The sequence below is a fragment of the Phoenix dactylifera genome, chromosome 2 (assembly GCF_051530095.1).
Source record: "Phoenix dactylifera cultivar Ajwa chromosome 2, Ajwa_hap1_PhDact_Kaust_v1.1, whole genome shotgun sequence".
In the NCBI taxonomy this organism is placed as follows: domain Eukaryota; kingdom Viridiplantae; phylum Streptophyta; class Magnoliopsida; order Arecales; family Arecaceae; genus Phoenix; species Phoenix dactylifera.
This window is the reverse complement of record NC_143191.1, coordinates 46,319,520-46,345,948: the sequence shown is the minus strand read 5'-3', so window position 1 is coordinate 46,345,948 and position 26,429 is coordinate 46,319,520. Positions and strand designations below refer to the sequence as shown.

The following is a 26,429-nucleotide window of genomic DNA, read 5'->3' as shown; positions in this document are numbered from 1 at the left end:
GCGAGGAGGCCGAAGTCGAGGGCCCGCGGGAGCCGCCTGCGAGGACGGATGACGAGGCCACCCCCTCCCCCTCCGGGTTGTCGGACTGGACCGGTGATGACCGCCGGAGGAAAACGCCGGCGTAGTAAACCCAAGGCGAACGCCGGGGTCCGCCTGCGAGGAGGCCGAAATCGAGGGCCCGCGGGACGAGGCCACCCCCTCCCCCTCCGGGTTGTCGGACTGGACCGGTGATGACCGCCGGAGGAAAACGCCGGCGTAGTAAAACCCGAGGCGAACGCCGGGGTCCGCCTGCGAGGAGGCCGAAATCGAGGGCCCGCGGGAGCCGCCTGCGAGGACGGAAAACGAGGCCACCCCCTCCCCCTCCGGGTTGTCGGACTGGACCGGTGATGACCGCCGGAGGAAAGCGCCGGCGTAGTAGCCGTTAAACACCTCTGAGGTACGGCGTAACTAGCCGTTCACTTCCCCAGAGTTTCTCTCACTAGCCGTTTGTCCTTCCTTTCTCTTTCATTTTTTTTATGCTCATTACGGTCCTTTCGGAAAAAAAAAATTACACCTATACTTTGATTTTGTCGTTCTTGTATTCTCCCTTTTTTTTTTTTTTTTTTTTTTAATCCTATGGCTGCACGCATATCGGTTGTGCGCGAGTCGTCGTTGTACAATTTTGAAAAAAAAATTTTGCAACACAAATGCAGGTGTTACAGGTTGCATATTAAGTTCCATGTGGGATCGATCTCTTCCGTTCATTTCATCGCAAACTGTAGAGCCTCGAGCGTCTATTCTACGCAGGCGTATATCCTACCTCCTACGCAAGGAGGCCGTCTACACCTATAAAGAGGGCGGTCCCGCAGCGCAGCTTTTCCCCCGCTCAACTCCTCGTTCCCTCTACGCAGCCCGGGAAGAAGCTCTCTAGTCGGAGGAGCCATGGTACAAGAAAATGGCCGAAGACGGAGTTGCCGAGGGCGGTAGCGACGGCCGCTGCTCGCTCCGCTCCGCCGTGCGCCGCCCTGAGCGTCGACGGCCTCGGCAGCAGCCCACGTCTCCCCGCGATCGCTTCCCCGGCGCCTACCACCGCTTTTTCGACCTAAAGTTCTTCGCCTTTACCAGGGGATCCACCCATCCTTCCATCCCTAAGCCTCGCGTTTACCAACTTCTTCTCGCTTCGTGCTTCTTGATCTGTTCCTGCTCCCTTCTTTAACCGAGGCCACGGTAATCCTTCGTCCAGGTGAGCCGTGAGCGTCTCTGCTTTTTCCTTTTTCATTCGCTTTTAGCGATTTACTCCATCAAGATTTGTTCTTTTTTCCCAATATTGGGTGGTTTATTATGTCAAAAATTTGTTCTTCTGAATGATACCGTGCCCGATGGATGAAGTAAACCCTAAAGAAGCATGTAATTGTTTTTTTTATGGGTTTGTTTCTTTCTTTTCTCTTTTCTTGACGTTCGGTTGTTTCTTCTCTTCTTTGCAAGCAAGAAAGTAGAAGTCTTTGCCGGTTTCTATCTCTAATATTATATATCTGCGCGTTCTTTCCAATGCCGATCGAGCATTATATGTAATATAATTAAGGTTTCTCTTGAATTATTTTTTCCTGTTTGGTATTCTATTTTATTTCCTTTCAAAATATTTTATCTGGGATATGCATTACTTGAGTGGGGTTTGGTGCTATCTGTCATGCCACTTGAATGATGTGGATGTAAAGTTGTCCATTCCCTCTTCTCTATTGCTTTGATCAGTCCATTTTCTCTTTTTTCTCCTGTTTTTGGCATTCTTTTAATATGCTAATGTAACCTTAGTTTGATTATAAGCTTTTCCATGCAGTACGCCATGGGTAACACGTGTTATCTCACTTTTCTGAGGTTCCCTTTTTATCTCTCTGAATGGGTCCTGTTGTAAATTAGCATGCCTTGTCTTTATGGGAAAAAATATCTGTAAAACTTCGACCACTCTTAAAATTTGGTTGTCAGTCAGGTTTAAATCCGAAGCAATCAAAATAAAATTTAATGTTTAATGTTTAATGACTTGTGAATTCTAGTGTGTCCCTCGCGTCTCTTTGCATGTGATGATCTAAGGAATTCTACTGAGGGCTGGCTATATAAGAAATTTGCATCAACACTTGAAATTGTTATCTATACCTGTCATTTATAAATAGTGGTAAGAGTAGAAAATCTAAACAAGCTCCTATTGGGTAATTCCCCAGTTACACACACACACATACATACATATACATATGCATATAATTATACGTATATAGGTACATATATACACCTTTATATGTACATATGTATGTATGTGTGGACGTATGTACGTGTATGTATGTATATATGTATTTATATATATACACATGTTGGCATGTTAAATATTCTTCTTTCCCCTGCAGGTCAAATTCTCTAAGTGACAGTGTGATTGTTGAGGCCTAGTTGACTGTTGTTGACGGTAGATGCTTTAAGGGATTTGGTTATGTTGAATTTGCTCCTGAAATAACTCAAAATATAAGGCATTTGTTTTTCTTTTTTAGTGGTAAACTAATTCTTCTGCTGGTAACTTACATTGCATGGATTGCCTTCTTCGATCTGTAACTTGTAAAACATTCACCTTATTCTCCTATGATGATTGCTTTAAAAATTTCTAGTTTAAAAATTGCAGATAGTAGAATACTCCATCCTGTTTTTTTCCCTTCCTTTTGAAGTTTGAACACCTTCAGCATTCATCTGAAAAAAATTTGATGTGAAGAAGTTTTCCAATTTTTCTCATGGAATGAGGACTGTCCTAACCTCCTAAGTATATATGGTTGTCCATCATCTTTTATTTTCACCTTTAGTTGTGTTTATTTCTGATTCTTTTGCAGGCACTGGGAATGAATTTCTGGAACTGTGGGGACATGCAGTGAGGCTTGATTTGGTACTCTTAATGAGGGCACCTATACCCTTACAATGGGTATTGCTCTTCCCTTTTTCTTTTCTTTTTTCTTTTTTCTCTTTTTTTTTGCTTTGCAAAAGATTTTTCGTTTTTGTTTTGCTGGTATCATGTGGGTCATGAAAACAAAAATTATAAATTAAAAAAGGGAAACATTATCTCTACATGCTGCAATTTTTAATCGTGCATGCAGATTTTCTAGTTAATCTATTTAGGCATCTTCTTGGCTTCCCCCCTCAGATGCTGGATGATGACGAGTATGCTTCCACATGAATCAATATTCATTGAGATGACCTATAATCCTATCAATTGGTCTGACAAAAGTAAGTCGTATACATGGCTTTATTTAGGTACATGCACACGTATATGCCAATGTATGTATACAAACACCATTCTACTGCTATTTGACTACTTAGTAATTGTTTGGTGCGCCAATTCTTTAGAGCATCACATAGAAGTCTATGTTTTTTTTCCTGTTCTGCTTATAGGTCGAGCTGGAAAAAAACTTGTCATAGACATGGTTGTATTTAAGTACATGCACATGCATATGCAAATGTATGTATACAAACACCATTCTACTGCTATCTGACTATTTAGTAATTGTTTGGTGCACCAATTTTTCAGAGCATCATATAGAAGTCTGTTTTTCTTCCTGTTCTTTTTATAGCTCGAGCTGGAAAAAACTTAAAAGAAAAGAATTGCACAGTGGTAGGCCCCGATTTATATTGTTGTAGATGCCAAATTATTTCACTTGTGCATATTGGAAGAAGAAAAGTAATTCTTGCCAAAAGGGCGAGAAAAGCTGTCATACTATACTAATAAAAGTTTTGGATAAATCCCTTGAAGAGGATCAGGTATAATCTTAATTACTTATGTCCAGGCTTTTTTAGGTACTTGAAATGAATGGGTTAGGAACTGTTGCGGTGTGCAATGAGGCTTGATTTGGCCAGTAAAAGGGGCACATGCACCCTTATGCAGGTGCTGGTCTTCCCTTTTTCTTTCTCTTTAAAGAAGGTTTTCATCCTTATATTGCGGATGCATTGCAATTCATGGAAGGAAGAGTCTATATATTAATAAATTTGATGTACCCTTGTAAATATATAGGGAATATAATTTTTGGCTGCTGCATTTTTGAAACATGCATGTGGATTGGTGGGCATGGCTACGCTAATCAAGATGGTCAAACATGTTCTTGTGTTTTTTGCCCCTTTTGTGCTATATGATGATGGGTATGCTTCCAAATGAATTGTCGATTACTAAGATGATTATATCAGTCTGATTAAAAAGTGAATCATGTACATTTATATTATTTATGTTCATTAATATTCATATGTATGTACAAACACTATTCTATTGCTATTTGTGCATCAATTTTTTTGAAAGAATGTGAAATTCATGCTTTTATTTCCATTTTAAATATAGCTTGCAACCGGTGAAAAGGATTTAAAAGTAATGTCTTTGTACTTTGTACAGTATTAGGCCCCATTATACATCATTGCTAGTGCAACCTATAATTGATTACTATAGGTGTAGATTGATTTCATAATAATCAATTATGGTGCGATTGATTAGACACTTCAGCAAATACTCATCATTCCAAAAGATCATCATAGAGGTATGTGAACGCAAAACAAAACATGATAGTTATCTTATTAATGAAGCCTAATCAATGAAATACAACTAGCGCAACAAACTAAAAATAACCACAACAGAACCATAAAAAAATACTGCCAGTAAACTCGGATTCCAAGGATGTGATAGATGGCAACGATGGTAATGATGATGGGTGGAGATAATGATAGATGGACGAAGAAACGTGGGCTGGGCAAAAGATGGTGATAGAACTAGTCGGATAATTACCTCTGCGAGTTTGGTCCCTTCAATCCAATGAGAATCTTCAGGCCGCGCTCCACCAAGGTATCAATATGAAGGATGACGGGGTCAAGAAGGTGGCTCCAACAAGAAATAGGTCAAAAATAGGATGAAAGTGAAAAAGAAAGGGTCTCTTAGGGCTTTACCCAAGGTGGCATAGATTTTTTTCTTCTTCTTTTCTTTTTTTGGGCTGTTGTCCTCTTTTTATAGGCCGAGTTACTGTTCCATGAATAGTAACCGGGTCGGGTTATTGTTCCGTGAACAGTAACAGGTCGGATTACTATTCACTTGAACAATATTTTTTCTCTTTTTTCTTTTTTTTTTCTTTTTTCTTTTCTAACTCCTTCCTCCATTCTTCCATACATTCAAAATGCATAATTATATTTCCAAGATTATCATCCATCATTCTTCGTTCTTAGAGATGAGTGATGACTGTGGGCATTGAAGAAAGGCTAAGGCTCAAGCAATTAAGTATGGTAGTTTGGAGTTGGGTTAGGCTTTCTATTACACCTAGGTGGATCCTTTTTGCTTGGCAATACTAGTACATAAGTCGACTAAAAATTCAAGCCTAAACATAGCTTTGGATGGAAAACACAGAAACAACAAAAAATATAAACTATGTATAAGATGGAGTCCTGAGACTACATCAGTTTCCTCCAGCTGGGAAGAACTCGACTCCCGACGAGTTGACATCCTGTATGCGCTGCAACAAATCGGATCTCTGGCGCCTCAACTCATCCTCGCTGATCCATGAACTGTCTGATATAGGTCTCTCATGCCAACGCACAAGGAATCTGCGGTACTGCCCACGCTTAGTGTCTACTGCTCGCACGTCAAGAATATCCTAAATACTCTCATAAAAACTGGACTCTGAGCTGGTGCTGGGTAGATCTGGAACTGCAACCACCTCTGGTGGATCTCCATGGAACTGGTATAGGTCGGCGACATTGAAAATTGGGGAAGTCTGGACGTTGTCTGGAAGCTCCAATAAATAGGCGCTCTCCTCCAGCTTTCGACGTTTGTGGAATGGACCATACTTTCGCATGCTGAGCTTGCTGTAACTACTCAATGGAAATCTCTCTCTCCTGAAATAGGCCATCACCAGATCGCTCTCTGCAAAGTGAACCTCCTTGCGATGACGGTCAGCATTATCCTTATACCTGGCACTGGAGTCAAGCAAGCGCTGATGGACTTTTCATTGGATGTGACAGACCTGATCAATATTGTCCTCTGCTTCAGCACTTATCCGACCATGATAGGGAATGGAAGTACGATTGAGTATGTGTGGAATAGGAAAACCATAGATGATTTCAAATGAAGACTTACCAGTAGTACGATTTATAGAACTGTTGTATGCAAATTCAATCTGTGCTAAAACCAAATCCCACTGCGTAGGACGCTCACTAACCAAACATCTAAGCATGTTACCGAGTGTCGGTTCATTACCTCTGTTTGACCATCTGTTTGAGGGTGATAAGCACTGCTGAAGTTTATTTTTGTTTCTAATTTGCTCCAAAGAGTTTTTCAAAAATAACTAGTAAATTTTGTATCTCTATCAGATGTGAATGATCATGGAATACCATGCAGTCTAACAATTTTTTTAAAAAATAAATGTGCTATATGAGATGCATCAGATGTTTTCCTACATGGAATGAAATGTGTTATTTTTGAAAACCGATCCACCACAACAAAAGTCGAATCAACCTTCCTAGCAGTCATGGGTAGTACTACAATGAAGTCCATGGTGACATCCTCCCAAGAGCCACTAGGGATAGGCAACGGGGTGTACAAGCATGTATTTTGGACCTTTTCCTTTTCTTGCTGACAATGTTGACATTTTTGCACGTATCTAATGACGCCATCTCTCATCTTAGCTCAGAAATATTTTGAATTTAGAATCAAGGCCCTTTGAGTACGTTCTTTGCCTCTATCTTTCACAAAATTTTTCGTGTTATACCCATGCAATTCCTTTTGTGGATAGAGTGTGATATTCATTGTCTTTCACAAAGAAACATGTGTTCTTTTCTCTGTCATGTTGGATCTTCCTATCGTACCGCCAAGGCCTATCTAACAACATGTGGCACACCTACATAGGCATAACGTCACACCATACCTGATCTTGGTATCGTTTCCCAATGGAAAACTCTACTAGACACCTGTGGGTGACTGGAACCTCATCTCCCTCCTTAAACCAAAGTACCTTATATGGTTTATGAATCTTTTGTGTAGGTATTTTTAGTTTATCAACCATGTGTTGAGATACGAAGTTTTCAGTACTGCCACTATCAATCAAGACAGAACATCTATATCCTCCTGCAGTACCTATAGTCAAGAAAATACTTCGCCTCAACCAATTGTCCTAGACAGATTGCTTAGGTTCAGCCATGACACGGTGAATCACTAGAAGTGGACCCACCTCATCACCTGTAATGTGGACATCGTCGTTCTCCGACTCATTCTCCTGTTTAGACTCACCCTCATTTGCCTTTGGATTGGGTTCATCTGAATCGTCCTGCCATCCTTGCTCAATCAGGTGTGATTGAGACTGAAATTTTCTCAAGGGACATTCAGAGGATTTATGTCCGGGTTGTCGGCACTTATAGCAAATGATAGTAGAATCAGGTGTCGGTGCCAATACGCCTTTGCCCTTGTCCCATAATTCCTTGCTAGTATTGGGCTTTAAGGCAGTTGGGGTCTTGGTAGGGTTCTGAGAACTTATTGCCTTATTTCCGAACTGACTCTTTTCATGGGTAGTGGGGTTTTTGTTTGAGTCCCACTTTTGACCACTAGTTCGCCTTTGTTGTGCTTCCACTCTTAGTGCACGGCGATGGGCATTATCAATACTCAAGACATCGAACATCTCCACTTGGTCCAGGATGTCCCGTCTCAAGCCATTGATATATCTACTGGCAACATGAATGGGGTCCTCACTAAGGTCGTTTCTTGCTTGGAGCTCATAGAACTCCTCGGTATACTCATCTACGGTCCTAGTCCCTTGTCGGAGGTTTTGGAATTTCAAGTAGAGGTTTTGGCGATAATTCAATGGGACAAATCGCTTCCTCAACTTCTCTTTCATCTTGCTCCGGTACGGATCTTATCCTTAACTTGCTGAACTCTTCGTTTCTGGAGTTGTTTCCACCAAACCAATGCGTGTCCTTTTAATTTGAGAGTCACAAATTTGACTTTATCCTCAGAGATTTTCTTCCAATCAAAATATTGGTCGATTTTGTCGACCCAATCAAGGAAAACATCTGGCTGGAAACGCCCCTCAAAATCCCCAACATCAATCTTAATGCCATCATTCCAACGTCTGGCACGATGGGGTTCTCTATGTGGTGGTCTCTCTCTGTTCCTACGTGGTGGTCGGTCATTTAATTCATTTTCTATCTCATCTGATTCACTACTCTCGACTACCCTCTGATGGACCCTTTGTCTACCTTGAGGTCCGACTTTACGTCTTGGTTTATTCTGATGTTTTTTCTCTCTTCTAGGTCTCACTATCTTAGGTATGTTTAATTCTAGTCTAGTCATGAAGTTGGAGAGGTGTTCTACCTGTTGTTGGATCTGCTCTAAGATTTGTTGTTGGGTTCTAAATGCATCTTGCCAATTATCAGACATGATTGTAGGCTAAGATTCGACCCAAAATTGTTTCGGAGGTGCTTCTAATGTTATGGAGGTGAAACAAATTTTTTTCAGAAAAAGTTTTTCATATTTTTTTTTTATTTTTTTAATGCCGAAAATAAATATTTTAATACATAAATTAATATTTTAATGCAGAAATATTTTTTTATTTTTTAAATGCGGAAAATGAATGCAAAATTTTTTTAAATGCAGAAACTAATTTTTTTGTATTATTAAATCCGAAAATTAAAATTTTTGTAGTTTTAAATGCAGAAAATATAATTTATTATTTTTTAATCCAAAAAATATATTTCTCTGTTTTGAAGTGCAGAAATTTAATTCTCAGAATTCAAAGTGCAGAAAAAATGAATGCTATGATGCAAACACAATAATAAAAATTTCTAGATATGCAAGACCTATTTGCTCTGATACCACTTTGGTGCAACCTATTATCGATTACTACAGGTGTAGATTGATTTCATAATAATCAATTATGGTGCGATAGATTAGACACTTCAGCAAATACTCATCGTCCCAAAAGATCATCATAGAGGTATGTGAACGCAAAACAAAATATGGTAGATATCTTATTAATGAAGCCTAATCAATGAAATATAACTAGTATAGCAAACTGAAAATAACCACAACAGAACAATAAAAAAAATACTGCCAGTAAACTCGGATTCCAAGGATGTGATAGATGGCAACGATGGTAATGATGATGGGTAGAGATAATGATGGATGGATGAAGAAACGTGGGTTGGACAAAAGATGGTGATAGAACTAGTCGGATAATTACCTCTGCGAGTTTGGTCCCTCCAATCCAATGAGAATCTTCAGGCCGCGCTCCACTAAGGTATTGAGATGAAGAATGACGGGGTCAAGAAGGTGGCTTCAAGAAGAAATAGGTCAAGAAGCAGGATGAAAGTGAAAGAAAAAGGGTCTCTTAGGGCTTTGCCCACGGTGGCACTCACCTTTCTAGGGTTTCTTTTTCTTCTTTTCTTTTTTTTTGGCTACCTCTTTTTATAGGCCGAGTTACTGTTCTGTGAATAGTAACCGGGTCGGGTTACTGTCTCACGAACAGTAATGGGTCGGGTTACTATTTACGTGAACAATATGTTTTTTTTCTTTCTTTTTTTCTTTTCTAACTTCCTCTCTTCTTCTATACATTCAGCATGCACAATTTTATTTCCAAGATTATCATCCATCCTTCTCCGTTCCTAGAGATGAGTGATCACCGTGGGCATTGAAGAAAGACTAAGGCTCAAGCAATTAAGTATGGTGGTTTGGAGTTAGGTTAGGCTTCCTATCACACCTAGGTGGACCTTTTTTGCTTAGCAGTACTAGTACATGACACGACTGAAAATTCAAGCCTAAACATGGCTTTGGATGGAAAACACAGAAAGAACAAAAAATATAAACTATGTATAAGATGGAGTCCTGAGACTACATCAATTGTAGAAGCCAAGTTGTTTCATTTTTGTGCATAATGCAGGAAAGGATAATTCTTACCAAAAGGGCGAGAAAGGCTTGAGTTGTACCATATTTGTACAAGGTTTTGTAAAGTCGCTTGAAGTGATTGGGTATTCTTTTTTTTTTTTCCTAAAAAAGAAAACTGATCAATTTAATTTTGACTCTCTTTGTGCTATATCTTAGTTTTGAATGTGTTAAGGAATTGAAACTTTTTTGAAGAGCATTTCGGGCATTGCAGAGTGATTGCTTGAGTTTCCGTATGTTCTCTTGGGGTTCCCTTCTGAACTCGGTGCCTTCCTCCACTTTACCAACCACAAGTTCATTTTGTTTGACCACTATCCCCCCTCCAGTGATTCCTAACCTCCTGTTTACCCCACTCTCTCTTTCTTGATCAATTTCTGATCCCTTCTTAAAACCCTTTCTGCTCTGCAAAACTGAGAATGCTCTAAAGTCAAACAAAATATACCCCTCTGACAGAAAATCCATTCGGATTATGTGATCCTGCTCACATCCTCTCTCAAGAAAGACTGGCATCTGTATCCTCTACATCAAAGTGAGCATCTCTTTCCCCTTGCTTTTCTCTTTTCCCACTTTTAGTGATTTATGGTGTCTATGCTTTATTCTTTTTCCTAAGGTGTCTAAATGTCTTTCGGTGACATCCATGTTTGTACATGTGCATGTTTAATGCGGTTCTTTCCCCTATAGGGTTCAATTCTACAAATAGGCAGGGGGATTGTTGAAAACCTGGTGGCTGTTACTGATGATGGAAACTTTGAGGGATTTGGTCATGTTGAATTTGGCACTGGAGAAGCAGTTCGGAAATTAATCTATTTTTGTTGTTTTTTGTTTGTGGTGGTGTATTATTTTTCCAGCACATCTCATAGAACATGTCATCTGTTTTCTCTGATCTGTAACTTATAAAAAACTGTGGCTAACGAAATACTTCATCTTTTTTCCCTTAATTTTCGAAAATCTTCAGGTTTCTTTGAAAAATCTTCAGCATTCATCTTGTGCTAAACAAGGGCAATTAGAAGCACATTAGGTTGTGCGTTGTCTTTATCCCCTTTAGGCTGATTTATCTCCAAATATTTTGTAGGCACTTGAAAGGAATTGTTGGAACGTGTGGTGTGGCTTGATTTCGCCTGTGAAAGAGGTGCATATACTTCTTATAGTGGTAGCGATCTTCCTTTTTTCTTCTTCTTGTTTTTTTTTTTTTAAGATTTTGTTCTTGTGTTGCTGATATTGTGTGGGTCATGAAAAAAACCTCTTCATTAATAAATATAATGTGGCTCTATAAATAAATAAGAAACATTATCTCCAGAGGCTGCATGTTTGGAAATGTGATTGGAGCTTTGTGTGCTGCTTACTCTAATTAACAGCCTATTCAAACATGCTGTTCGTTTTTCTCCCTTGCATGCTAGATATCGTCGAATATGAAATGAAGTGGCGTCCATTGAGATGATTCATAATCCTATCTATTAGTCTGATAAAAAATAAATTAGATACACGGGCGTATTTATGCATGCATTGATGTATATACATTACCTGCGTGTATGTATAAAAATACTATTTATTGGTCTTTGACTATTTAGCAATTGTTTGGTGTGCCATTTTTTTAAAATTCATAGTCTAGAAGTTCATAATATTCTTCCCTTTCTTCTAATAGCTCAAGGCCTTAAAAAAGACTTAAAAGGAAAAAATTGCACCTCATTAGTCCCCATATTATATCATTGTTTATGTCAAAAATTGTTCCACTGTTGTGTATATTTCAGTAAGGAAACAAATTCGTACTAAAAGAGTAGTATAGGTGCGACCCGTACTATCTTGCAATTCATATTTGTCATATTGAATGATCCTGGTAAGATTACTTTTTGTCCATATAATGCATATAGCTCTAGTTTCTGGTTAGGCCGGTTCGTTGGCTCTATATGAGTTAGCAATATTTGATCCCTCTGACCTTGTTCTTGATCCAATGTGGAGACAAACATCATCTTTTGTTCAAGACGACAGACTACAGACCTGCCTCGGTGCCACGAGCCGCTCACCCACTAGAGACTCCAAATTATAGTATTGATTACGCCAGATATGATCACTCGAGTTTTCTTCTTTAACTCTAACACATGTTTGATGTGGTGTGGGAGCTGCTCGCACCTGTTCACACCCTTATGATCACTCAAGTTTTCTTCTTTAACTCCAGCACCTTCCTTTGCTCCACTAATTGCAAGTTCCTTTTGTTCAGCCATGTTATACACTTTTCCTACAATCCTTAACCTCCCATTTTGCATCTTTGTGTTTCTCAATTGATTATGCTCTTCTATTTAAACAGTTGTCGCTCTCCGTAACCGAGAAGGCTTCAAGTCAAGAAATCACAGTCTTTAAAGGGGACATTGGATTCCAATTACATGTATGCTGATATACTCTCTCAAAAAAGACTGATATCCATAATCTCTGTCTTGGTGAGCAATCTCTGTCCTTTCTCCCCATACCCCGCCCTTCACTTTAGCAATCTATTTAATGCATGATTTTTCTTGTTCTCTCATCTTTAATGATTCATTTTGTCAAAATTGGTTCTTCTTGATATCTTTCTACTCTTGCAACAAACCAATGAAAACCCTAAAATATTTGCAGGCATGGTCTCAATGTTTCAATTGGCCATTGAATCTCTCAAAGGTACAGTCTTGCCCAATTCAAGCAAGAAGCTGTTAAGAGTTTTTCTTCTCTTTGTTTTCTATAGTTCTTCTATGGTTTGGTTCTTTACCATAGTTCTTTCCATTCTGTTTCTGGACATTAGATTGCTTCTTCTCTCCTTCAATAGGAAGAAAGTAGAAGGCTTTGCTGGTTTCCATCTCTATATATTATATCTGGAATTTTTTTTTTTGGCAAGGCCATATTGAGTGTTTTTTATGATCAAGGCTTCATGTGCTAAAGTACTCTCTCTCTCTCTCCATTTCTCTCTTTCGGAGTATCTGATATAGGCTTAATGTCAATGCCAAAGTCTTCATTATATGAGTTGGATCTGGTGTTTTCTATCTTGCCTCTTGAATACTATGAATCTTAAAGTTACCCTTGGTCTGTTTTTTTTTTTTTTTTTTTTTGCATTATTTGTTGTGGTATTCATTTAGTATATTGATGCAGGCTTAATTTCATTTCTAAGATGTGCATTATATGAGTTGGATTTGTTATTATATTTCTTGCTTCTTGAATTTTGTGTGAAGGTCTCTTTGTTTTTCTTATCAGTTTAATTTATCTTATTTCTTTTATTTTGTATGTTTATTTTCTTTTTTCCAGTATGATGATTTGGGCTTACTTTCAATTTCCAAAGTATTTATTGTGTGAGGTGGAGCTAGTTATTAGTTTCTTGCCGCTAGGACTCTGTTTTCTTTTTTTTTTTTTGAATCTATTTTACCCCCAGGTTTCTCTGTTTGTTTGACCAATTTATTTTCTTTTTATACTTTCTCCATTTCATATTTTTTTATTACTTATAATATATTGATGTGGGTCTAACCCTGACATTTTTGAGGTATTTGTTATTTGATTTGTATTGATGTTATGTTTCTTCGCCTTGTAAATTTTTTGAATCTTAAGTTAGCCCTTGGTTTTCTTTATCTCTTGCATCAATTTATTTTCTTATTCTTGTATTTCTCTTTGTGGTATTCTTTATTTGTTTTTCATGTATTTTGTGAGGCTGAAGTATTGTTTCTCAAGTCTTCGTTATTTGAGTAGTTATTTCTAATATTTTTGAATTTCTTTTATTAATTTCATGATTTCTCTATTTGTTATTCATTTTCTTTTATCTTTTTGTTTTATGTTTTAGTTGTAATGGCAATATTGTCATTGTTTGATTTTGATTTAATGTTATATTTCTTCTCATTTGAAATTCCATGAATCCTGCATTAACTGTTGGTTTTCTCGATTTCTAATGGCCTAAGACCTTGCTCAAAAAGGCTAGCTAAAAGAAATTTATTGGGTTCCTTGGCCTTGTTTAGGAAGTCCAAATCGACCTGGTGCTTAACCGATATGGGACTAAACAACGCTCGCATGGGTCCTCACACACTCTCCTTATTTAGGCCTTGGCATCCTTGCCTGTCTAAGGGTCCAAATTTATTCAATTCAAATCACAAACATTCATGGGTTGGATACGCTCTGTTACCATTTGTAACGTCTTAGGATCTCAGCCAACAAGCCTAGCTGGAAGGTGTTATTTAGATTTTTTGGCCCTGTATATGTACCCAAGATCTACTTAGTTTATGACCAATGTGAGAACTAACGTACACCTGCATGGGTCCTCGCACACATATTATGCTACAAAAGAAAACTCAATCCTTTTTTTGGTTTAGTAGTTGAATTCAATCTTACTACACTATAATTTAACATGAATGCAGTTCAATAAAATATTTCGAGGATTATACAAAAAGGGGGATGACATGAAATTCATCTTTGGATTATCCATGGTGAAATTTTGAGCTTATGACGGGACAATGATACTATCACATTTCCAACCTGTGATAGGGAACGATACTAACGTGGCTAGTCCAAATCTGTTACCCAACCATATGCTCACATCATGTGCTATTCTCATTCATAGTATTGGAAATAGCGGTTAGGACACTGGACCTTTGCCCTGGCAAGTAGGCTCGGGCTTAAATAGGGAAGTGTGTGAGGACTCGTGCGAATGGGTGTTTCGTTCCACATTGGTTATGTACTAGATAGATCTTGGTTACATATATAGGGTCAAAGAACCCAAATCATATCTTATGGCTTGCGTTTTTAGATAAAGTTCTAGGTCCTAGTCTTATGGCTAGCTTTGGATATGGTCCTAGGTCATTACAATTTCATGTTTATTTTAGCTTTTTAATATTTTCAAGGTAATTTATGTTATTTTTTTGTTGTTTTGGAGTCTATGGTCTTTATATGATTGGTTCGAGTATTATATTTCTTGCATCTTGAATCTGGGTGTAAATTAAGCATTGGGATTTTCCTCTTTCTTTATATTTTTATTTTATATTTTCTCTATTTGGTTAAGTATTCTATTTTCTAAATTTCGATGTGCGCTGAATTTTGGTATACAAGATATTCACTATTTTACTTGTATTATTGCATTTTATCTATTGCCTCTTGATTTTTGTAGATCTCAATTGAGACTTGAGTTCTCTGTATCTTTTATCAAATCATTATCTTTTTTTTTTAAAATTTAATCTATTTATTATCCCTTTTATTTGTTTTCTTCAATATTTTGATGGGGTATTTCTAGCACAAATTTATATATTTGAGTGAACATCTCAAAAAACAATAAACTCTCTTATTGGTTTCTTATAACTATAGTATTTTGAATAATAAACCTATAAATTTGTGGGGAAACAGGTGGTTAGCCAACATGGTTGCATTAGTGAATCCCCAAGAACCAGGCACTTGCATGTGGAGGAAGTGCACTCAAGATGTAATTTTGTTCTTTCTTTGGAAGCAAAGTATAACCACAATGATCTATATATCTGTGAACAAAGTGTCAATAGGCTGGCGTAGTTTAAAAATGTTAATGCAGAGTTAGGATATGCCCCAAGACATGCACATAGAGCCCTCCAATATGTCTGAGCACGATGGGTGGTGGAATATTGTAATGTCTTATCAGGTCTATGCAATGTTAGGTTAGAGCTTGCAAAGAAACTCTATGCCCCTATTTCATCCATGATAAATTGGTTCACATCTCTAAACACCAAATTGACCATAGCTCTATAATTTAGCAAGCATTTTCTCAGTTGTCAGCTTGATTGTTAGGTCATCCCTTTTTTCTCCTTCATTCATCCATCTTTCTCTCTCTATTAAGTTTAAGCCATTTGTTTTCTGTTTTTGCAGTTCAATAGGTTTTTCGATCATCACCAGCTTGGTTAACTGGTTGGAACCCCTCTCACTTGGGGAGAGGTTATGGATTTACGGATTCAATCCTGGATGGTGGTATTTCCACTGTATTCATTAAAAAAAAGGGTTCTTTCAATGTGTTTGTGCGGAAAAATTTCCAAGATTTATTCTTACCCTTGTAGAGAATCCCTTGTTCTGCTTGTTTGTTCATATATCTTTAAAGTGGCCATTTTCAATGACGAAGCAGGGAATATCCCAAAATGGTGCACATCTTCAGTTCTTCCTTGTGTTGCAATAGACGATGCCCAGTCAATTAAAGAAAATTCAATTGTGAAGGGGAAAGGTCCAAACCACATGTCAAAGGCCCGATTTCTCTTCAGACTGACCAAAACTGAATAAATAACATAGTGCATGACCAATCACCTATATTCCAGATAAAAAATAAAGGTGAGCTACGAGAGATTAAGAATCTCAGAGGAGATTTAGAAAAAAATAAAAAATCAATCTGCACATATCTGAGCAGTCAGCCAACAGAATTCTCCAACATGCAAATCTTCAACATGTTTTTGCTCCTAACTCTGTGTAATGGTGTCATATAAGTTTGGAATCTAGACACCTTGATAATCACAGATTTATCATGTTCTTTTACTTTTGTACTATATTCTGTCATTATGATAACAACTGATAATTAAAATGATGTAACCTCTGACCCTTTTTAATTGTGTCGTGGTTGTGGAAAAAATAACCAGAGGAACATTGTGCATAAAAGCCAAGAATTATTTGCTTTCCTACTGAAGTGGATTCAGTCTAGCACCTCCAAATTACTGATTTGATCAATCAATCCTTGTGTAGACTAACCAATAGGTATAGGTGTTTTATTCTCCAGTTTAATTAATTCTGTAGTATGTAGGTGCAATATGATATTATTTATTTTCCACCTATGGATGTTAAAGTAATTTGTAAGGTGTTGTCAGATTTTGCTCTATGTACCATTTGTAAGGAATCATTGGATTTCACTCCATCCCATGATGTCCATCAACATATGGATACATGTCATGAAATCCATGGATGAGCCCCTCACTCGAAGTACATGCCACCCAAGTTGGGCCAGCCCAGATATTACTTTGACAGCACCTCACCTGTTACCTTCACCACTTCAAATGAGGTTTCATGTCTCAAGGGTGGTTAAAGTTTTGATGACCAATTTTTCTTGGGATTGTATTATTTGTAATAGGGGCTTGGAATCTTTGAGGAGGATGGTGGATGGAAGTGCTTCTTGAATCTCTTCTGTTGATGAGATATGAAATAGTATCATATTTACCAGCTCAGGATCACTTTTATCTATCTTTTTTTTCTAGCACTCATTGATTTTCTTCTTTCTTTGAGTTATCTAGATAATGAATATGATGGGGACATCGGAGCTGATTATCTAACCGCCTAGTCCACCATCTTATTTACATATTTACTTTATTTTTATTTCTGGGCTTGTTTGCATTTTTATTAGTGTAGGGCTTATTTGTGTTATTTTTGGGCTTATTTGGAGTTATTTCTGTGTAAGGGGGTTTTATATTAATTGTGTTTATTTGGGCCCTATATATAGGTGACTATCTTCATGATTAGGATTTTAATGAAGTGAATTGAAATTTCTCCTCTACGTTCTCCTCTCTTTTCTCTTTTTCCTCTCCTTCTTCTCTTCTCCCCCTCTCCTCCTCTAATCTTCCTGCGTCCCTATAACCTCTTCTTCCTTCTTCCTCTTTTGTTCTTCCTTCTTCTCCTCTTTCCCCGCACTTGTGCTACATCAACTTGGTATCAGAGCTTTGGCTTTGCCCCTGCTGCCAAAGCCACGTTCCAGATTCTTTTCTTTTCCTTGATTCTCACTCAAAAGAAAGGGGTTCCTCCCTCTCGGTTTCACCAGTGAACGAAAAAAAATCTTTGCGGCGGGATCCACCGCCCATCACACCCGCGACCACCATCACTCCCGCTCGCCGCCGCAGGCCACCTGCGGCCACCACCTCGAAGTGAGGTCAGGTCCGCATCCTCCCTCTCGGTTGTCACAGAGAACAAAGGAAGGGCCCCGCCGGAAGATTTTCTCTTCTGCCCGTTGCCGTTTCTTCGCCAACTGCCGCCCCACCTCGTAGCGCCACTGACTCGCCACCAGAGATCGTCGCGTCCCCACGAGAGCGTCGCCGCCCCGAGTGTCTCGCGTCTGCCACCAACCGTCGGGTCCACAGAGGGGACCGCCGCCGACCTTCGCCGCAGGCCACGAAGCCGGTGGCCGTGATCTTGCCACCGCCGCAGGTCGCGAAGCCGCTCTCGTGATCCCTGCCCCGGCCAGCAGCCGCCGCCGTGAAGATCGACGCCCTCACGAATCCGTCGGGGGGTTGAAGAAGGAATTAGGGTAACGGGTAAGTTCTCAACCTGGTAACCCGGGTCCAAAAAAAAAGCACGTGATCTGCACGGGCTGGAGATAACGGGTATCGGAGCGGGTTGCGCCCGATAATCCGAACCCGTAACGAGTTAAAAAAAAAGAAGGAAAAAAAAAACGTTGCACGTGACTGCACGTGCGTTTAAAAGAAAAAGAACCTTACTTGCCCATCTTCCCCGATCGGCCGCCCCTCGCCGCGCCTCCGCCGAGCTGCGCCACCACGCCCGCTGCCGTGCGACACCTCCTTCGGGCACCTCCTTCCCGCGATCGACCGCATACGATCGAAGCCGACCGCCACCGAGCCCCGACGACGCCCTCCCCGCTGATCCGCGCCGCCTGCGCACGCCTCGCCGCGGCGTCACCGAAGTCGAGCTCTGCCTTCTCTTTTGAGCCGCTGCCACCGCTGCCGCTCCACTGCTTTTGCGTCACCTCCGCCGGCTCCGCCTCCACCAAGCCTCGTCCACCGACACCGCCGCGTCATACCGCCTCCGCGCCGCTTCGCCTTCGCCGACGCCCACCACCTTCCTCCGGCCGCATCTCACCTGAGGCACACCCGCCGTCCTCGGCTCTGCCTAAGCACCGCTGCTCACCTCCTTCCCTGACTTCGGCCGTCATCCCCACCGTCGCCTCCCTCATCTTCTTGCCCACTCTGCCCTTTTCCCTTGGCCCTCCATCCTTCCTATACGAACCAAGGGCCAGCAACTCCAACCCCACTGACTCACCCCAGCCGCTCTTGCTCCCGTATTGGCCCAAGCTCGCACGCCATCATTTGAGCGCGGCCCAGGCCCAAGCGGCTGCAGGTCCTATCTCAGGCCCGACCTAGCCATTCTTCAGTCCATTTCAGAAGCCCAGGAGCCCCTTGTGCTGCAGATCCAGGTCCACAGCTCCAGCTAGCTCCGCCCGGCGCCAACTTCGTGCTCGAGACTCTACAACGGACACTTCCAGGTGACTGCATCCACCACAGGTGACAGGTTCTTCTTTCTTTTGGGCTTGTTTATCTGATTATGTTCTAGTTCTCTTGCATGACAGTCCTATTTTAAAAACTTACTTTCCTGTCAAATTTCAAAACCTAGAATATCTACTACCACACCTATCCTACTCATCATCTAAATCTAGATATTAAATTAGCACACCCTAGCGACATGATATTTCTCAACATCCATCGATCAGATTACTTTTGGATTAGAATGACCGTAATACGTGCTTGCAACCTAACTTCTTATAGTGACTAATTTCATACTTTAATTCTGAAATAACCGAAGTACAAATTGGTAGCATTAGATTTTAAGTTACTTTTGTGAAAATTTGCTGATTTCAGAACTCATAGTAGGTTGCATTAGTAGTTGGTCCTGCATCCCATTTGGTCAGTTAGGGTCATTAGTAGCATTGCATGTCTTACCATCAACCAGTGTAGTCCTTGCATGCCAACCCGTAGTGGTAGGAAGTACCTTCTTACTCATTCTAAGACCCCGTTAGCTACAATGGATTCCAGAGTTCTGCAAGATCTTATGGAACAAATCGCTGCCTTACGAGCTGATCATGACGAATTCAAGCGAGAGATCGTGCTCTAATGCAACATCCGAGGACTCCTGAACCGTCAACCCCAATCGCAGCTTATCCCGAACTTGGTTTGGCCACACCACTTGTAGGTCTTCCCCATCCCCCTAGGAACCAACATCCTCCTGATCACCAGCGCGATCTTGACGAGCGACTACTTCGTACCGTAAGAGTAGATGCCCCCACACTTGCTGTTCAACTAGAGCCAAGCGTGTATCTTGATTGGAGAGTAGCCATGGATAATTATTTTGAGTGGTACGAAATGATTGACGATAGAAAAGTACGGTTTGCTAAAATGAAGCTTATTGGGCAAGCTCACTGGTACTAGCATAATGTTGAACATGTGCGTGAGACCCAAAGGCTTCCTCGTATCAGCACCTAGGAGGATATGAAAGAAAAGCTGAATGAGAAGTATCTGCCATTCTCTTACCGACAACGCCTTATGGATAGGTGGCAGAGATTAACTCAAGGGACATCAACCGTTGCTGATTACATTGCACGATTTGAGGAGTTTCATATGAGGTGCGGTGTAATCGAAGAGGAGACTGTTACTCTTTCTAGGTTTCGGGCAGGACTCCACGAGAAGATCCAGAAAGAATTAATCCTCCGAGAGATTACCACCCTTGGCCAAGCCTACCAGTTGGCTCAAGATGTGGATAGTTTCTTACGGATCCTTGTAGTGAGGCGTACTGACCCCCGGCACATGGTCCCAGGAGCCCGACCTACTCAAAATTATCTTCGGCAATCCAGACCACTTCCCAATCTTTCTAACCAGCCCGGTTCTAGCCAAGCACCGAATAGGACATCCTCGATGCCTGTCCAGAATCCCGTCAAATGATAAAGAAAAAGGCATACTAGGTTCCAACCCTCCTTCAAGAAGCCAAACCCAATGTTTCAGGTGCCAAAAATTTGGCCATATTGCGTCCCAATGTAATGCCAAGACCTATCTAATGACTGAATTTGAAGTTGGGACCCAGAAGACTGAATGTGTCGAAGAAGTTTATGAACCGAACATCGAGGATTTTGTAGAAGACTTTGGAGACGAACAGACCGGATTAGAGTTTATCCAAGCTGAACCCCAAAATGAGCCCACTGATCGAAATGACCAAAATCCTAGGCTTCATGTGGTTAGGTGTACTCTAGCTCAGACTAAGACCGAACAAGATTGGCGTAGGACCTTCCTGTTTTACACGTTCATTAAGATCAATGGTAAAACGTGCAAGATCCTATTTGATAGCGGAAGTTGCATCAACGCCATTGCTTCTGGAGTTGTATCCCGCCTCGGCCTGAAATCTACCCCTCATCCCAACCCATATAAGATAGCTTGGGTAGATATAACGTCCATCTCGATGACGGAAAGATGTCTCGTTCCGATTCAATTCCTATCTTATAACGACGAAATCTGGTGTGACTGCATTCCGATAGACGTAGGTCAAGTCATTCTAGGGAGACCTTGGTTATACGATAGGGACATCACACTTTATGGACGGTCGAATTCGTGTAGCTTTATGTTCCAGGGTCGGAAAATTATACTGACCTCATTGCCTCCTAGAGAGCTCGCCCCGGAAAAGAAGAGTGCTACACTACGGAAAGATGAATCACTTCACATCATTACTTCGAAAGAGGTAATGAAAGATATCGAAAGCCAATCATCTGTGTTCGCCCTTGTGGCTAGAGTTATCAATGTGGAATCGAATCCTGAGCACCCACCCGCAGTAGTTCCCCTGTTGGAGGAGTTTCACTCTGTTTTTCCTAAGGATCTTCCGGATACACTTCCTCCGATGCGTGATATCCAGCACGTAATTGACCTCATTCTTGGAACATCCTTGCCAAATCTTCCCCATCATAGGCTCAACCCAAACGAGCATACTGAGCTGAAACGTCAAGTTGACGAACTCCTCACTCGAGGGTATATTCGTGAGAGTTTGAGCTCCTGTGCTGTACCCGCACTCCACACTTCCAAGAAAGATGGCTCTTGGAGGATGTGCGTTGATAGCCGTGCCATTGATAAAATCACGGTTAAGTATCATTTGTCCATTCCTAGGCTGGACGATCTCTTAGATTTTATGTCTGATGCTACGGTTTTCTCCAAGATCGACCTGAAGAGTAGATACCACTAGATTCAGATTCATCTTGAATGTCCATGGCAAGATGTCAGTATTGACTTCGTGTTAGGACTTTCTCGTACCTTTATCAAGCATGATTCCAATTTTGTGGTTATGGACCGTTTCTCAAATATGACTCACTTTCTTCTCTATCCTAAGACTTCTGACGCTTCTAGAGTTGCCAAATTTTATTTCAATGAAGTCGTTAGACCTCCTGACCTTTCAAAATCTATTATATCTGATGGGAATGTTAGATTCGTGAGCTACTTTAGAAAAATTCTTTGGCACATTATAGGCACCAAACTAAAATTTTCTTCTGCCTATCATTCTCAAACCGACAGCCAGACTGAAGTTGTCAATCGTAGCCTTAGAAACCTGTTAAAATGTCTGAAAGGTAAACGTGCTAGGACCTGGGATTTAGTGTTACCGACAGCTGAGTTTGCATATAATAGTTCGGTCAATAGGTCCTTAGGCATGAGTCTCTTCGAAGTGGTGAACAGTTATAAACCTAGGCAGTCCATAGACTTGATTTCCATGTCTCATCAACATAGTCTCTGAGTCTGCACAATCATTTGCATCACACCTGCATTCATTGCATCCGAAAATCAGCAAACGTTTTCACTCTAATAACTTAAAATATAAATTCCTTGCTGATTTGCATAGACGTTATAAAGAGTTGAATGTAGAAGATTATGTTATTGGTGAGAATTAGACCTAAACGACTTTCTTCGGGAACGTTCAAAAAGTTGCAATCTCGTAGTGCGGGACCGTTCAAAGTCCTAAAGAAAATCAGTTCGAATGCTTATGTTGTAGATCTTCCTGAAGACTATGGGATTAGTGCGACATTTAATATTGAAGATTTAGTCCCATATAAAAAGTCAACATTCATTCCTTTTGACCCTTTTGTTGATACACCCGCCTCTGTTAATTACCTTGACCCATCACCTGCTATTGAGCCTCCACCTCCAAAATTTCATGCATGCAGAGAACACATAGAATATATATTAGATGAGCAGGTTATATCTACCAGGAGAGGAAGTTACTGGCGTTACCTTGTTCGGTGGAAAGGTCGATCCGAATCGAATGTGACGTGGATTTCACGAGCCGAGTTGCAACGCTTTGATCCTGACTTTCTGGAGTAGTACGACAGCCGGCAAGACCTGCACTCGACGGGGTCGAGTTTTTCTCATCCGGAAGGAGTTGATGGGGACATCGAAGCTGATTATCTAACCGCTTAGTCCACCATCTTATTTGCATATTTACTTTATTTTTATTTCTAGGCTTGTTTGCATTTTTATTAGTGTAGGGCTTATTTGTGTTATTTTTGGGCTTATTTGGAGTTATTTCTGTGTAAGGGGGTTTTATATTAATTGTGTTTATTTGGGCCCTATATATAGAGGACTATCTTCATGATTAGGGTTTTAATGAAGTGAATTGAAATTTCTTCTCTACGTTCTCCTCTCTTTTCTCTTTTCCCTCTCCTTCTTCTCTTCTCCCCCTGTGAGGATCCGTGCGGGCGTGTGTTTAGTTCCATATCGGTTATTAGCCGGGTAGATCTTGGGTACTTATACAGGATCAAGAAACCCAAATAATACCTTCTGGCTAGCTCCTTTGGGTGAGATCCTGGGTTATTACAAATGGTATTAGAGCGGATCCGGTCCATAACCTATGTGGACTAGGGGCCACTGCAGCACGGATCCATTGAGGCTGACCACAGGCCAATCGTGGTGTTTGTGATTAGATTTGAATAGATATGAACCCATAGCCTGACGAGAACGTCAGGGCTTGAACGGGGGGAGTATGTGAGGATCCGTGCGGGCGTGTGTTTAGTTCCACATCGGTTATTCGCTGGATAGATCTTGGGTACTTATATAGGATCAAGGAACCTAAATAATATCTTCTGGCTAGCCATTTTGGGTGAGGTCCTGGGTTGTTACACCCCCTCTCCTCCTCTATTCTTCCTGCGTCTCTATAACCTCTTCTTCCTTCTCCCTCTCTTGTTCTTCCTTCTTCTCCTCTTTCCCCGCACTTGTGCTACATCAGAATATTAAGGCCATTCACCAGAGCAGGTCAGTTTGCTAATGCTAATATTATTGTTGACTTTTATATTCTCTTCACATTTTAGTAAACAAATACAGCTTATAGCTTCATGCTTCTTGTCTTGATTGAATTGACTACATAGCTTGTGTTGTGTATACATACTAGGTATGTACAACCATTTTCCATTTTGAAGTTTCAATTAGTTTGCCTATCAGTTATTTTCATGTATCACAAATATGTGCCATGATATAAATATATCTCTACATTTAGCTGACTTTTAGTGTGAATTGTCAACTCTTTGTAGTGCAATTATATTTGAGCATCACTATAATGCTCCATAAATATAAGCATCTCTTTCCATTTAGTTGACTTTTTAGTATGAATAATCTTCTATTCGGTGCAGAAGTTCGGAGATAAGGTTTTCTATATGTTTCTATGTAACAAAACTGTATTTTTCTACTCATGATTTTACATATTTGTAGTCTGAACATCTTAAGAATTTGCCAAATATTGCTCAGTATGAAATCTTAGTAAGTGTGTATCTATACTTTATTTGCTTGATGTTAATAAATTTGATGATTTGATCTGCTTTTGTTACATCTAAAATTCTTTCTTTCTGGTTTATCTTGGATATTGCTTCTTTACTTTCATAGTCAAAGGTACATGACCTTAAATAGTTAAATCCTAGCATTATTGTCACTAACTTGCCGTGGTATTGGTGGTATATACATGCCTAGAAGTAAGGTCTTGTTCCTTGGGGGAAATCTGCACTGTGCTGGAACTGTCTTATTGTAATTATGAATGGTTTTTACAAATAATATTTCCCATGAGTACTCCACACTGTACTCTGGTCTGGCAAGAACCTCAATATTTTGCTGCCTGGTAGTCGGTACCTAATTTGTGGTTCTGTAGTAGCTTCATTTGTATGTTGCCTTTCTTTTTTTTTTCTCATTTATATTTACTTTATATTTGGTACGAGATTGTATGATGTATTAGCTTAAATTATCTTTATAGCTTTGAATTAGCTTGATCTATAATCCTGGCTACATCTTTCACTTGATTTTGTCTGTATATTTTAAATGCCATCTAGGATAACTGTTTCTTATTAGAGCTGCTGATGCTGATTCGGAAAACTGCAGCATTATGTTACACTGTTGAGTCTTTCTGAGTGGGTCTTTTTGCTGAATACCTATTACCAAGTAAAGGGTTCAAATTTAGCTGTGAAAATATAATTTTATTTGGCTACAGCATGCATCCCATGAGTTTAGGTAATGTTTCTTGACGCATTTTTCTAATACCTTTACTAATATCACCATATGACCTTCTAACGGAAATTTAGTTCATGACCACATTCAGAAAATATGTTGCCTGTTAGCTGAGCTTGTATTTTTGTAAATTGTTGTTCAAGCCAAGACGTCCTGCGGCAAGCAGGTCTCAAAAAATAAATTGTTCTATGACTTCTCCATACAACAACAGCAAGACAAGTTTTTGCTTTCTTTTTCATGGAAATTTTACCAGGCAAGTTAATTACAAGCTGAGATGCCTGTAAGATATCTACTTCTTGCTGGTAAAGAACTTTTCATATTGATGTAGGAGCTGATTCTATGGGTTTTCTTGTTTAGAGCTGCCTGGCCTTGTACGTATATATAATGGAAAAGGCTCTGTGGTCAGCCAACCTTAACACAAAAAAAATGTGGCTTCAAGAATCCCCTTCCGAAAAGAAAAAAATAAAAAAAGATCTGTATTTTTTTCACCATGCACTTTACCGCCATTTTTTTTTCCTGCAGGCCTCCTCCACACCAAAGAATAAAAGAAAATCCTCAGATATGCTCCATTTCCTGGATGCTCTCCTCCTCAGATAAAAAAGTTTCTTTTCCCCTCCAAGCGATGGTCCTGCCATCCAAAACAAAATAAAAAGTACCTTGCCTGTGCACTTGCATTGCATGTGCAGGACTGTAGTATTTATATGACTACATTACTCATGTAGTATTTTCTTTAATTGGTTTCACAGGAAGTGAACCTTTTCCTTTCACTTTTGATGAATTTTGTAATGTCTATGGTAATGTGATAATTCCATTTCGAAAAACTTAAGTTTCCAAACAATTTTAGCGGAACAATTTATGAGTTCTATAAACAATTCTATTTATGAGTTTCCAAACTTAATGTAATATCTATATCTTTTCCACATTGATCTTTGCTTGTGCTTTAGAGACCTAACCAAATGGCTGTGTTGCACCCTGGTGTTTCCTCGAGCTTCAACATACGAACACATTGTATCAGCGTTGGTGCTGGTGATTGAATTAGGGACCGAAGCTTCTAGAAAGAGCTGGGATGAGAATGTGGGGCTGAAGGGGATACTTCTAAATCAAGGCAAGATGGAGACTAAACTTGAAGCTGAAGCACTTAACGATTTGTAAATTTTGATCCTCCAGTTCTAATAACAAATGATTTTTCTTATGTAAGCTGCCTGGCCTTGTACTTCTGTACTAGAATGCCCTTCTTTAATTTTTGTATTAATTAAATGTTCAATTATATGTCACAGATTTACAATTAATCTATATTTCTGTTAATATTA

General features: G+C 40.0%; 1 long non-coding RNA gene across 6 annotated transcripts; it reads left to right on the top strand.

The window, feature by feature from the left end:
* Window positions 1-738: 738 nt before the first annotated feature.
* Window positions 739-26,429, top strand: LOC103699311 (uncharacterized). 6 transcript variants are annotated; one of them, XR_015975719.2, is made up of 8 exons: window positions 744-1,222; window positions 2,841-2,929; window positions 3,149-3,231; window positions 3,789-3,886; window positions 10,971-11,027; window positions 12,201-12,330; window positions 12,503-12,544; window positions 25,642-26,429. It is a non-coding gene; the product is annotated as an uncharacterized LOC103699311 (long non-coding RNA). The 6 variants fall into 6 exon arrangements; XR_015975716.2 differs by having other exon boundaries at window positions 739-1,222; window positions 3,149-3,886; window positions 10,971-11,048; XR_015975715.2 differs by having other exon boundaries at window positions 740-1,222; window positions 3,149-3,886.